The 14,902-nt window shown below is 34.0% G+C and overlaps 1 protein-coding gene across 1 annotated transcript in view; it reads right to left on the bottom strand.

The window, feature by feature from the left end:
• LOC149414076 (phenoloxidase-activating factor 2-like) overlaps positions 1-12,258 on the bottom strand; it is a 76,038-nt gene extending 63,780 nt beyond the window's left edge. The window contains exon 1 of the mRNA XM_089644273.1: positions 12,098-12,258. The gene's annotated coding sequence lies outside the window, so the exon portion shown is untranslated. The remainder of the gene's footprint in view (positions 1-12,097) is intronic.
• Between the last annotated feature and the right edge of the window lie 2,644 nt (positions 12,259-14,902).

Here is a 14,902-nt window from a genome sequence, read left to right as displayed (position 1 = left end):
ATAACCCCGAGCAACGCCGGGAACCGTCAGCTGACAGCTAGTATATACTGAAAACATTGATAACCCCGAGCAACGCCGGGAACCGTCAGCTGACAGCTAGTATATACTGAAAACATTGATAACCCCGAGCAACGCCGGGAACCGTCAGCTGACAGCTAGTATATACTGAAAACATTGATAACCCCGAGCAACGCCGGGAACCGTCAGCTGACAGCTAGTATATACTGAAAACATTGATAACCCCGAGCAACGCCGGGAACCGTCAGCTGACAGCTAGTATATACTCCAAAACATTGATAACCCCGAGCAACGCCGGGAACCGTCAGCTGACAGCTAGTATATACTGAAAACATTGATAACCCCGAGCAACGCCGGGAACCGTCAGCTGACAGCTAGTATATACTGAAAACATTGATAACCCCGAGCAACGCCGGGAACCGTCAGCTGACAGCTAGTATATACTGAAAACATTGATAACCCCGAGCAACGCCGGGAACCGTCAGCTGACAGCTAGTATATACTGAAAACATTGATAACCCCGAGCAACGCCGGGAACCGTCAGCTGACAGCTAGTATATACTGAAAACATTGATAACCCCGAGCAACGCCGGGAACCGTCAGCTGACAGCTAGTATATACTCCAAAACATTGATAACCCCGAGCAACGCCGGGAACCGTCAGCTGACAGCTAGTATATACTGAAAACATTGATAACCCCGAGCAACGCCGGGAACCGTCAGCTGACAGCTAGTATATACTGAAAACATTGATAACCCCGAGCAACGCCGGGAACCGTCAGCGGACAGCTAGTATATACTGAAAACATTGATAACCCCGAGCAACGCCGGGAACCGTCAGCTGACAGCTAGTATATACTGAAAACATTGATAACCCCGAGCAACGCCGGGAACCGTCAGCTGACAGCTAGTATATACTGAAAACATTGATAACCCCGAGCAACGCCGGGAACCGTCAGCTGACAGCTAGTATATACTGAAAACATTGATAACCCCGAGCAACGCCGGGAACCGTCAGCTGACAGCTAGTATATACTGAAAACATTGATAACCCCGAGCAACGCCGGGAACCGTCAGCTGACAGCTAGTATATACTCCAAAACATTGATAACCCCGAGCAACGCCGGGAACCGTCAGCTGACAGCTAGTATATACTGAAAACATTGATAACCCCGAGCAACGCCGGGAACCGTCAGCTGACAGCTAGTATATACTGAAAACATTGATAACCCCGAGCAACGCCGGGAACCGTCAGCTGACAGCTAGTATATACTCCAAAACATTGATAACCCCGAGCAACGCCGGGAACCGTCAGCTGACAGCTAGTATATACTGAAAACATTGATAACCCCGAGCAACGCCGGGAACCGTCAGCTGACAGCTAGTATATACTGAAAACATTGATAACCCCGAGCAACGCCGGGAACCGTCAGCGGACAGCTAGTATATTAATAATTCTTTAGAGAAATACTTACACGCGGCAAAAAAATCAAAACGCATTAAATAGCTTACAAGGAAAAAAACAAGCAAATATCAGGTTTCAGGAATTCTGCGATAAAATTACGCATAAAAAATACTATGAAGTATTATTTATTCCAAAGTTTTGAAAGAATGCACGACTGATGTGATCGCTTATACAGGGTGTGTTATAGGACTTTCTTGACTCACTTTACAGGTGTGTTAAGGGAGGTACTTGACTCACTTTAAACAGTGATTCCTGACATTATATACACAGAATGAAATCGCTTATACAGAGTGTATAAAGTGACGTACTTAACCCTCTTTAAAGGTGTGTTAAGGGACGTACTTGACCCTCTTTACAGGTGTGTTAAGGGACGTATGTACTTGACTCACTTTACAGGTGTGTTAAGGGACGTATGTACTTGACTCACTTTACAGGTGTGTTAAGGGACGTATGTACTTGACTCACTTTACAGGTGTGTTAAGGGACGTACTTGACTCACTTTACAGGTGTGTTAAGGGACGTACTTGACTCACTTTACAGGCGCATTAAGGGACGTACCTGGATCACTTTAAACAGTGATTCCTGACATTATCTACACAGAATGAAATCGCTTATACAGAGTGTATAAAGTGACGTACTTAACCCTCTTTAAAGGTGTGTTAAGGGACGTACTTGACCCTCTTTACAGGTGTGTTAAGGGACGTACTTGACTCACTTTACAGGTGTGTTAAGGGACGTACTTGACTCACTTTACAGGTGTGTTAAGGGACGTACTTGACTCACTTTACAGGCGCATTAAGGGACGTACCTGGCTTACTTTAAACAGTGATTCCTGACATTATCTACATAGAATGAAATCGCTTATACAGGATGTGTTAAGGGACGTTCTTGACTGAAATCATAGTTTTGAAAACACAATTTGGCATCAGTTTACATATATATACATTACATTCGCTTTTTGGTACGCGTTTCTTTTTATGATCTTTGTCGCTTTGGGTAAAGTGTTTAGGAAGTCAAAACTTATTGTTGTGAACAAATTATTTATTGCCAGTTTTTTAATACAAATTGTGCACAGTTTTATTCACAGTTTGACGGCCTCCGCGGACGAGGTGTAAAGCTCTCGACTAGCAAGCCGGAGGTCGCGGGTTCTAATCCCTTTATATTTTTTTATTGAGTAATTTATTTTTTTAATTTGTATTCTACTCAAGCGAAACGATAGGAAAACCTTCAATTTATCTAAAGCATATTTTTCTGTACCTATTCATAATGTACACCAATTCGTTATAAAGATTAATCAAAATAGTGATTTAGCACTAAGCTTCGCCTTAAAGCGGAATTTTGATAACTCCTTGATGAAGTTTTGCACACTTGACATTAAAAATAAGAGGAATATTACTCTACGTTTAACTCAATTAAAAGTAGAGACAAAAATAAATATTGACATCAAAACAAGGTCATTAAAATGTCAGTAAAAAAAGTTGGTCCACGAAAAACAGGTTTCAATGCCTTTATAAATGGATATTAATTATTAATATAGAATTCACAGAACGTAGAACATTATGAAGAAAATATATTCTGGTAAATCAGCGCCGTAACTCCTACATACTCTCAGTATCGCCCTGGTTGGTCGAGTTTTATACACCTCTCCCAATATTACTAAATGAGGGCGATGCCATACGTAGTAATGTAAAATCATGTGTTTTTGGTTTTAAAATTTGGTCGCCTATAAATGTTTCAGATGCTTTAATTAAATACTGCGAGTAGAATACATCTTGGCCTTTGAAATAATCGAGTATTTTTTAGATACGCCTTTTTATAAGCCCAGAAAAAAATAATGTATAAAGCCTATGAAAACTGCTTTAAAGTTCAAAATCTCCTACTTACGAACCCATTTTCGGTTACAATTTTATTATATAATGTGGCAAATTAAGTTATTTATAAAATGATCGAAAAAAAAATTAAATATTTATGCCTGAACATCCACAAAATAAAATAAAAGGCACTTTTTGTCCATGTTTTTTTTTCATGCATAAATCAAAACAGGCTGATGGTGTTAAGCGGGAATTTAAACCTTATCGCCATCTACGTAAGGGTTTTTTTTGATAGCGGCTCAATTTAAAATATTACACGACGTAGTGCATCGCCTTAACTACAAATCCCAAATCGGGTAAACAAATGTTCAGACCTAGATCCTAGCAACTAGGATCATTGCATTTAGTTCGGGAACACCGAGAAAAATTACTAATATATCAAGAATATCTTCAAATTATTCGTAATACGGTTAAAAACGGGATTGCAGGCCCTTAACGAATAAATTGATAGGTTTCCTAATAAACTTGTAGTAAAGTACGAACGTTTTTTCACGAAGTCGGAAGACCTGTTCATAAAAATCATATTTTTTCCGCATTCTGTAATTGTATATTATCAAGGCAAATGCAGGTGCATGAACACGTGTTCCGATAATATGTATTAGGAATTTACTACAAGTTTATCAGGAAACGGCCTGCAATTCCGTTTTTAACCGACTTGCCAATAGTAATTTGAAAAGCTTTTTAATAAATGAGCAATAATAATAATCATATATAAAGGATAGCAGCCGATAAAATATGCGTTAAGAAAATGAAGATAATGTAAGTCTCAGTTGAAGTATGAAACGGTTAACCATGACCTAAGTTGATTGGATCTTTTTATGTTTCACATTTTTCGTTTGAGAGTTCAGTTTCTTGTCTTTATCATATTGGTAAGATTGTTTACTTACGTAACTGACACTCGCGCCGTTTCCAAAGAGAATGGACCACCAGTAACATATATAGGGTTTTCCAATAAGAGGTGTTATTTTGAATTGCCCGCTATTTCGGTAGATGTTACTTTTGAAGCTGTCATTTTTTGATATTTGACAAGTAGAAACTACGCCATTAATAAAAATGGAACGATACACGCTTCAACAACGCATTAAAATTATTAAAATTCACTTGAGTGAATCAAATGCAAATCGTCTTGAGTGATGAGGCCCATTTCCACCTCGGTGGCTTCGTCAACAAGCAAAATTGTCGCATCTGGGGCTCGGAAAACCCAAGAGTTATTGTTGAAAAGCCTCTCTATCCTCAACGTGTTACTGTTTGGTGCGGTTTATGGTCCGGCGGAATCATTGTAAAGAATCAATCAATCAATGTAAAGAAACGATAAAAAAAAAAAATAAAAAAAAAATAAAAATTGGACCTTACTTTTTCGAAAATGAGGCTGGAGCAACAGTTACGGTGAATGGATTGCGCTATCGAGAGATGATTAATGATTTTTTATGGCCGGAATTGGATGGTATTGATCTGGACAACATTTACTTTCAACAAGACGGCGCTACGTGCCACAAAAGCAACGAAACCATTGATCTTTTACGATTTAATATCAAAATAACACCTCTTATTGGAAAACCCTGTACTTGTCTCAAACTCCTCGGTAAACACATTCCTACATTGTTATTTGACCCGATGAAAGTACTATTGACCTGATACCATTAAATTTCTTCATATTATACTTCTATGTTCATCCGCTCGTCATGTTCAAACCATCTAAGCGTCCCTTTCTTAATTTTAACTACCAATTACGCTTACATAGCCTTGCCGGATTTCAAAACACGTCAAAATCTATACGTTACACTCATAATGAGGAACTGCAGTTCGTTTTTAATATTTTTTTATCAATAATTTCTTCTAACTTAAATACCTGTGCATTTTTTTAAAGTTATGTTTACTTTTAATAGTTAAAACAATTTTAAAAGTTATTTTTTTTAGGTTTTTAAAAAAAGCAATCTTAGCTTTTTTTGTATAGGAGTCGAAACGTTTTTTATTCAAAAGATTAACATTGAAGCTAGCTAAAATGTTAGCATCTCGTCATAATGTTATTGTATTGAACCAAAGTGCTAAAATAAATCCATGACTGATAAACAATTTACCGGTGTCTAAAAACCTACATTTAAAAATCAAACAAAATTATTATTACATTTTAGTTTTTTTTATAATCTAGTCATCTTCGTTTGGGTTCACTCTGATGTGAATTCAAAGATTCCTCTTGTTTGTACTACGAGTTACCAGAGTTGTATATATATATTTATATAGAAAGAATTATAATAGAGAGTAAATCCAATTAATCCAGTCTCCTTCAACGGAAGCAATCTTCCGAACAGGCCTTCCATTGATATGCTTGGTGTAACTATAAGTGACCAGCTCAGGTACGGGGGCTCCATCGAAGCCAGAGTAAAGCTGGCCTCTCAGAAGCTGGGCGTACTGTACAGGGCCCGCAGATACTTTAATAGTACACAACTGCTGACCCTGTACAAATCGCAAGTGCGCCCTACTGTCGAATTTGGCAGCCATCTCTGGTCCGGAGCCCCTAAATACCTGAAAAAAACCCATGACTCTGTGCAAAAACGGGCGGTCCGTTTGATAGATTCCCCAATCTTAACAAACGGACTGCAATCTTTAGAGCACAGGCGTCAGGTAGGTATGCTATCCTTGTTCTATCGGTATTACAATGGAAGATGCTCTGAGGAACTAGAGTCATTGATCCCTTCGGCACCGGTGCGTAGTCGGAATACACGCCAAACGCGCGCCCAACATTTGTACACAGTTGACATTTGTCACATGAGAACGGGTCGCTTCTACGATTCGTTCTTAAGTTCAACAGCTCGGCTGTGGAACGAACTGCCGGCCTCTGTGTTTCCTCCCTCCTACAACACTGGGACTCTTCAAGACTCATGTTCACTCCTTCCTCTCCACAAAAAGACCCTCCACACAGCATCCCCAAAGATGACATAGGCCATGAGGGAAATTATTTTCTTCAGGGCCTCCTGTGTGAAGTAAATATAAAAAATTAAAAAAAAAAAAAATTAATGGAGGACTAATCGCAGTTGGCGTTAACCTAAAATTGTCCAAAGAAGCGAAGCCAGCAGTCAACAATGGAGTGCTGGTACCTACCCTGATGTGTGGAAGTGAGGCATGGAACTGACAGAGAAAGGATGAAAGAAGACTGAATGTACTGACTGTAAAACCGTGTACGATCGTGATAGAAATGTGGAAATCCGCAAAGAGTGCAAAGCTGATGTAAGCGTAATGAATGAAGATTAATAAAAGGGACGCTTAGATGGTTTGGGCATGTATAGCGAACGAGCGAAGAAAAGAGATTAGTCAGAATAATAGAAGAGTATTTATGAATGAGAATGAGGCAAGAATAATAAATAATCCAATATTTTTTCAATATACATTAAATGATAAAAACTTAAATTGCGTCAGTGAAATTATTGACCTAGGTATATTGTTCGATAGCAAACTAACTTTTGTGTATCATATTAATAACATTATCAATAAGGCTCTTGGATTTGTTTTGAGAGTTTCAAAAGACTTCAATAATTTAGGCACATTTATCATGTTGTACAAAACCCTTGTTAGATGCCAACTAGAGTACTCATTCCGATAACATTGAAAAGATTCAACATAAGTTCCTGAAGTATATAAACTATAAATTGCATATTCCTGTAGAAAACATTGATTATAACTACTTACTAGATAAATTGTCCCTATTAAAACTTTCAGAAAGAAGAATAAACACAGATTTAATAGTACTACATAAAATACTTCATTACAAAATTGACTGTCCTGAGTTACTCCAATTAATCAGCATCCACATACCCAAAAGATCTTGCCGAAATTTACTACCCTTTTATTTTTACAACACCAGGACACTGTCTTATCAAAATTCCCCAATTCCAAGACTTCACAGTCTCGGCAACAAATATTCTGATCTGGGAGATGTATTTCATCTTAAAAATAATCAATATAAATATTGTTTATTTCAATTCTTTTATATATCGAGACACAAATAGACATCTATGTACTACAGCTTATGGAAATTTGCAAGTGGTGCGATCATCTCATTTAAAACCTGTCTAGAAAAACAGCCGAGCAGAAAACCAGTTTTACGTTATTTACAGCGGAGTGTAATTCGTGGAAAAGACTCACCAAGAACTCGCGGTACCCAAAAGGACAAGGACAGGAGAACGTCTGGTCCGAGAGGTCAAATTCACTTTTTATTACTGTCATTGTTACAAATATGATCTAAATCCGAGGTTCACAAACGTTTTTGCCCCGTAGACCACTTGCCAAATATTTTTTTTCCGTAGCCCCCCTGCCTGCCGAATAAAATTAAATTTTCTTAAAACTATTAACGTCCTATGCAGAGATGTGCAAAATGGGTACCCAAAACCATTTGAAATGCAAAATGGAAATGGGTCAAAACTTTTCCATTTGAAAATGCAAAATGCAAAATGGGTTTTAGAAAAGCATTTCAAATGCAAAATGCAAAATACCTATTTTCAAAATGCATTGAAAATGCAAAATGGTTTCTCAGGTCAAAAAATTAAAATAATTATAGAATTTTTAAACAATTTTGTCATTTAATAATGGACATCAATGTAGAACAAACATATTACTTGATGTTAAATCCAAAAACACCACGACTACAGATTATGAAACCACAAAAAATTTGCGCGGGACTAATGTTGCAAACGTAAAAACATAGAAACTGCTATCTAACATTTAATATTACAGCGTCATGGCCCCATATTCAGTATTTGAATCAGTATTTTTTGTAATGGTATCACTCAATTGCCAGGGCTCCTACCAGGGAGCAACTTGACAAATGGAAATTATCTCTCATAGCGAGGTTGAGGACCGACTGATATTTGGGGCTTATGAAAAAAAAGTTGAGTGGAGATAGTAGGAAGAATGTTGCAAAAAGCATTTAAAATGGAAAATGCATTGAGAAAAGCATTTAAAATGCAAAATGCAAAATGGTTTTTAGAAAAGCATTTAAAATGCAAAATGGAAAATACCCATTTTGCATTTTGCATTTCCATTTGAAATGGATTTATTTGAAATAAAGCACATCTCTGGTCCTATGTGATAATCATTTATTTTTTTCGTGAAAAGATTCCCTTCCCTTGCCTGTCCTACAACCGGGTGGCGATATAGTTCCTCTGTCTTTACATTGCATTGTGCAGACAGGGGCACCCTTGTGAGGTATTACACCAAATGAAAATGGAGCAGGATAAGCAACGGGAATTTTTTTCTGTAGCTGACCCTACAGAACTGCCCCTTAAGTTTTTTGTTAGCGCTTATTCCGATCAGTTCTTCTAGTCAAATGATATCCAATTCTTTAACATTCCATTTCCACAGTCAAAATGTCCTCAAACTTAGTTTTGAAGTCTGTATGAAGTACATCTAAAGTCATTATTACCCTGGATGTTTTTCAAAAACAAGTTGGGGAACTAGGAAAATTCGCGGCTTCCAATGTGCAATGTTTTGGTTCAATATATTAATTCTGACGAGAAAAGGAACGTAGACTCTATTTATATACCTCAATTAACAACTTTACGATATATAAACATACAAATATCAAATAAGTAATTTCTCAGTCTATTATTAGTATTACGTTAATTTGTGTTAGGTCTATTGTGTCATTTACGGAACTCCTAAATATTGAGTTAAGGTAAATGGGGGTCCGCTCGTATGTACCCCCATTTGAATCTCGTGGAACCCCCAGCAAGCCGATATCGACCCCTGGGGGTCCATAGAGACCACTTTGGGAACCTCTGATCTAAATGATGCGAGAAATAGAAATCATTAAGCTGCTGCCACACGCAAAGCTCACATCAAAAGTTAATGTACAGCGCATCATCTTTTCTACCGACACACGACGCTATCAAATATTTCTTCCTATGGTAGGAGAGGGGGTCAGTTGAATTCGAGAGCGGCCGAGGAACATAATTTCATCTGTCAAAGTGACAACTTTACTAAGGGAACACGGAACTTAGTTGGTAGCTCCGTAATTAAAATGACCCCCTCTCCTTTTTACGGCGGAGAGGGGGACGCATAACTTTTCAAATATCGCTTCGGGAGCGGATACGTAAAATAAATTCGGTTAGCGAAGTTCAGAACCACACTTATAGCGCGTTATCTTTTTACGTGTGTCGGGTCTGTATGGGATTGTATGGCGAGCGCTATTGTGCTTTATATTATCTGTTGATGTGAGCTTTGCGTGTGGCAGCACCATTATGCTTTAACGGTCAGTGGCTGCTTTGGCATCGCGTCTGGGCTGACTAAGTCCTCCATCACGACGCAAGCAACATTTTACGCTTACTGTGATGATAGTAGGAGATTTTCAAATATTGTCAGGTTATTCTAGTCCTGGAAATGTTTGTCAATCTTTTCAAAATAAATAAATATTCAAATCTAGAAGTTAACCGTAGAAGAATTCAAATGTGACAGCAGTTTGAGAAAAATTTATGAAACTTCTTGAATTTTTGTTAATTATTATCATATAAGACGATTAAAAAGTGAGTTTTATGAGAGATAACGTCTAATAAAATGTGTCTGTTTTCTAATTTTTTTGTTATCAGTAATTTAATTTATTTAGTTTAATTATATTTATTTAGTTTAATCATACAAATACATATTTAGTTTAATTATAGAAATAGATAAATTTAGTTTAATTAAATAAATAAATATATTTGGATTAACTAAAGAAATAGATATATTTATTTTAAATAGAGAAATCGAAATAGACATATTTACTTAAGTTATAGAAATAATTAAAGAAATAGATATATTTAGTTAAATTATAGAAATAGATAAATATAGTTTAATTAAAGAAACAGATATCTTTAGTTAAATTATAGAAATAGATAAATTTAGAATAACTAAAGAAATAGATATATTTAGTTAAATTATAGTAATGGATACTAATAATAATATTGGATGACTTGTATAGCGCCGTTTTTGTGCAAAAACACCTCAAGGGCGCTATTTAGTTTAATTAAAGAAAGAGATAAATTTAGATTAATTAAAGAAATAGATGTATTTAGATAAATTATAGAAATATATATTTAGTTTAATTAAATTTAGTTTAATTAAAGAAATAAATATATTTAGTTTAATTATAGAAGTAGATAAATTTAGTTTAATTAAAGAAATAAATATATTTAGTTTAATTATAGAAATAGATAAATTTAGTTAATTAAAGAAATAAATATATTTACTTTAATTATAGAAATATATAAATTTAGTTTAGTTATAGAAATAAATATATTTAGTTTTATTATAGAAATAGATAAATTTTATTTAAATTATATAAATTTATATTAGTTTATTATAAGACAATAAATAAATATGTATTCCGTACGTCGCTTTCATTCATTTATGATGAATAATCTACATTTACATACTCCAAATACGTTTATATACATTATATATATAAGCAAGGGTTTAACATCTGTCGGTAGTTCATTAAAAATCTTAAATCTTTTAAAATAGAGATTATTTTGGGTTCCATAAGTATAAAATCACCACAGTTTCTCGTGGGGTTGCCATGTATCGCGAAATTTAAAATTAACATTCTTAAACATGTATTTTAGGGGTCACTTTTTTTAGCTTAAGGCGATGCACTAAGTCGTGTAATATTTTAAATTGAGCCGCTATCAATAACAACCCTTGGGTAGATGGCGATAAGGTTTAAATTCCCGCTTAACACCATCCGCCCGAAAAAAACATGGCCAAAAAGTGCCTTTTATTTTATTTTGTGGATGTTCAGGCATAAATATTTAATTTTTTTCGATCATTTTATAAATAACTTAATTTGCTATATTATACAATAAAATCATAACCGAAAATGCGTTCGTAAGTAGGAGATTTTAAACTTTAAAGCAGTTTTTATAGGCCTTATAAATTATTTTTTTCTGGGCTTATAAAAAGATTTATCAAAAAAATACTAGATTATTTCAAAGGCCAAGCTGTATTCTACTCGCAGTATTTAATTAAAGCATCTGAAACATTTCTAGGCGACCAACTGTTTTAACCAAAAACAGATGATTTTTCATTACTACGTATGGCATCGCCTTACAAATAAATTTTAGGGTATTGTACATTATTCGCCGTCTAGAAAAATTAAATTTGGTGCTTGCCACTAATTTTACAGTTGAAAAGAATTATATAAAATTATCAGATCTTATACATAAAATATTTTAAAGTTTGTTTTTATTAATCTTAAATATAAATAACTTGCATCCGCAGGGATCCCTGTAGAAACATTTGAGATTTTAGTAATACGTTCATCAGAAATAATTGCCTTAAATGTCTGTTTAATTGTCAAGTATTTTTGTACCTACAACTATCGTTTCCAAAATGGTGAGTCAGTTAACAAATTATCGCGTATAAAAGTACAAAATTAATATTGAAAATTTGTTGTTTATTGTCATTGAGTTGAATCAAAGTTGTTTTAATGCAAATTAAAAAACGGCGGTCGTAGGTAAAAACATATCCCAAAACTCTTAAGAAATCATTAGTTTCGAAATATGTCAACCTTGTTAAATATCTCAGACTACCTCCGAGAACCAACTGAATTATTAAGTTATAAATTTCAAATAAAACAAAACACATTTATCATCGATTGCATCCTTGAAATCATAATAATTTCCTATCTATTGGTTACTTATGCCGTCAAAATCTACATTTACGAATAGGTAATATTTAATCAATTAATACATAAATAAATCTAATATATTTATTACCTTGACAGAGGACTGAAGAAGCGATGTAATTATAAATCACTTTTAACCTATAATTAGTTATACGTCAACGCGGCTTGAAAACAATTCTCGACTAACTACTAACTAGTAACTACAAATCGTACAACAACCTGCAACTGACGAACAACGAACAACAAACAAACGAAGCCAACGATCAGAGTTGCCAACAAATTCAAAATCCCTGAATTGGGGATAACAATGAAACAATTCCCCAAGTTCCTTGTGAAATGAAACAAAATTACATTGAAATAAGGTTTTATTGAAATTCATTTTGGTTTTCGTGAATGCAAATCTTGGAGGTAGAAATTAACCCACTTCCGAATATCCGATCGAGCTGACACTCGACAGACAGACACACAAACAGGTGGCAATCACGCATACACACAGTTATCTGAAATTAGATGACATTTTTTTAAATATAATTAACTCCTTTCGGCTTTAACCTACGATTCTTATAGTATAATATTAAAAATATATATATGTAACGAATTAAAGACAGTTGAGGCGAAGCTTAAAGCTAAATCACTATTTTGATTAATCTTTATAACGAATTGGTGTACATTATGAATACCAAAAATATGCTTTAGATAAATTGAAGGTTTTCCTATCGTTTCGCTTGAGTAGAATACAAATAAAAAATAATTACTCAAAAAAAATATAATTTTCAATAGAAATGTATGAACGCGTAAAGGAAACAACTTTAAAAAAATACAGTATTATAGCTAAGATTATCTGTGACAGTTTTACTTGATTAACTTTTTTGTTTTCTTATAAAATTATTTAAAAAATAAATAAAAAACCAGTTTTGTGCTTGAAATCGAACGTTTCTAGACTCCGTTTGTCAAGCGATTTTAATGCCTCAGTCAAACAAAAAAATCTTTGAAATTGGCTACTAGCCGGTCCAAGAGATGTCGAATTTAGGTGTCGTTCCACCGGTCAAAAACCGAGTGCTGTAAAACCCTGCGGAGAAAATAAAAATCGCCTTAGAAATTTTTTTTTTTTCTTTATTTAATATTAAATTTACAATTACATGTTATTACATTACATTAAGTTTATTTTCTTTTTATTACAGTACATCGTGATACACCTTTTTTTAGAGCAAATGCTCGTGTTAAAAAGGCGGAGAAACGCGTGTAAATAATAATTTAACCTATTTTTTCAGAGAGTGTAAAGATAATGAAAAGTTTTTTTTTATTTTTTAATATAACAAAATAAAAAAATTTTATGTAACAAAATTTTATCAAATAGAAAAGAGAAAAGGATGTAAAAGAAGGAAAGAGATAAGAATAAGAAATAAGAGAAAAGGATTTCAATATAGTAATAATTGAGAGATTATATTGTATTTTTAAGTATAAACGATTTTAATATGCTATTGATATAGTGTTTTTATTGAGCTTTTGAATTTTTTATAATTCGTTTCCAATCTTAAGTTAAGAGGTAATTGGTTAAACCATTTGACACCAAAATATTTATAAAATTGTTGGGCTGTGGTGGTGTTACAGCGCGGGATAGTTATAGAGCCAAGAATACTTTGTCTATTGCTGTTCGAAAAAGTTATTAAGTTGTCATTGTTGAAACAATCTTTATGTATTTGAAAAAGAGTTATTTTTTTATAAATAATATGAAGAGAAGGGACTTTAAATTCTTGACATAATCTAATTGTGGGGTAATCATACGGTTTTTTCAAAATTATTTTTACTAATATTCTTTGGATGATTTCTAAAGGTAACAGAGAAGTTTTGAATGCTCCACCCCAACCAACAATTCCATATTGTAATACTGATTGAATTAGTGGAAAATAGATGGTTCTTCATAATAAAAAATTTAGTATGTTTCGTATTCTAAGAAAAATGTACAATAATTTTCTTAACCTTTCTACTATTGCATTGATTTGTAATTTCCACTTTATGTTACTATCTATAATTACACCTAGATATTTTACATTAGTTTTAACAGTGAGTACAGAGCAGTCAGGTTTACATAAATTTGAAATTCTATTACAATTACATGAGTGTATACTTATCTTTAAATTATCAGGGAATGAATTTTTATTAATGGTGAAAGGTATTATAAAAGTTTTTTCCAACCATTTTTTTAGTATATTTATATCTAACTCTGCTGTTCTTTGGGTTTCATTCCAAGTTAATCCCTCAGTTAAAATTGCTGTGTCGTCAGCGTATGAAATAAGTTTAGACATAATTGAGAGTTTAAAAATATCGTTGAAATAAATGATGAAAAGAGTTGGACCTAGAACAGTTCCCTGCGGGATGCCAATATTTTTGGTCTGCGAATCACTCAGAGAGCCATTTAACTTTACAAATTGCTCTCTATTAAATAGGTAATTTTCGATCCACGTTAAAGCATTGTTAGTTAAACCAATTTTCGCTAGTTTCGAGATAAGATTAGAGTGTGATATACTATCAAATGCTTTTCTTAAGTCGACAAATGTTCCAATGCATTTTTTTTTACTATCTAAAGATTTATATATTTCAGATGTTAAGTCTACGATAGCATCTTGAGTGTTCATATTTTCTCTAAAACCATATTGATGTGCATTTAAAATATTATTTTCTTTTACAAATTTAAATATTTGTTTTTTTACAATTTTTTCAAATATTTTGGCAATGTTTGAGGTGAGAGAAATTGGCCTATAGTTACTACTTAGATTGGGGTCCCCAGATTTAAAAATTGGGGAAATAATAGTTTTTTTGTAGTTAAAGGGAAAGTTGCCATTTTCGTATGTTTAAATGTAACGGTCTTTAGCGCAGTTCAGTGTGGAACATTTCT

Source organism: Hesperophylax consimilis, chromosome 20, assembly GCF_061612785.1.
Source record: "Hesperophylax consimilis isolate HC1 chromosome 20, BYU_Hcon_1.0, whole genome shotgun sequence".
In the NCBI taxonomy this organism is placed as follows: domain Eukaryota; kingdom Metazoa; phylum Arthropoda; class Insecta; order Trichoptera; family Limnephilidae; genus Hesperophylax; species Hesperophylax consimilis.
This window is presented reverse-complemented; position numbering and strand designations above follow the sequence as displayed.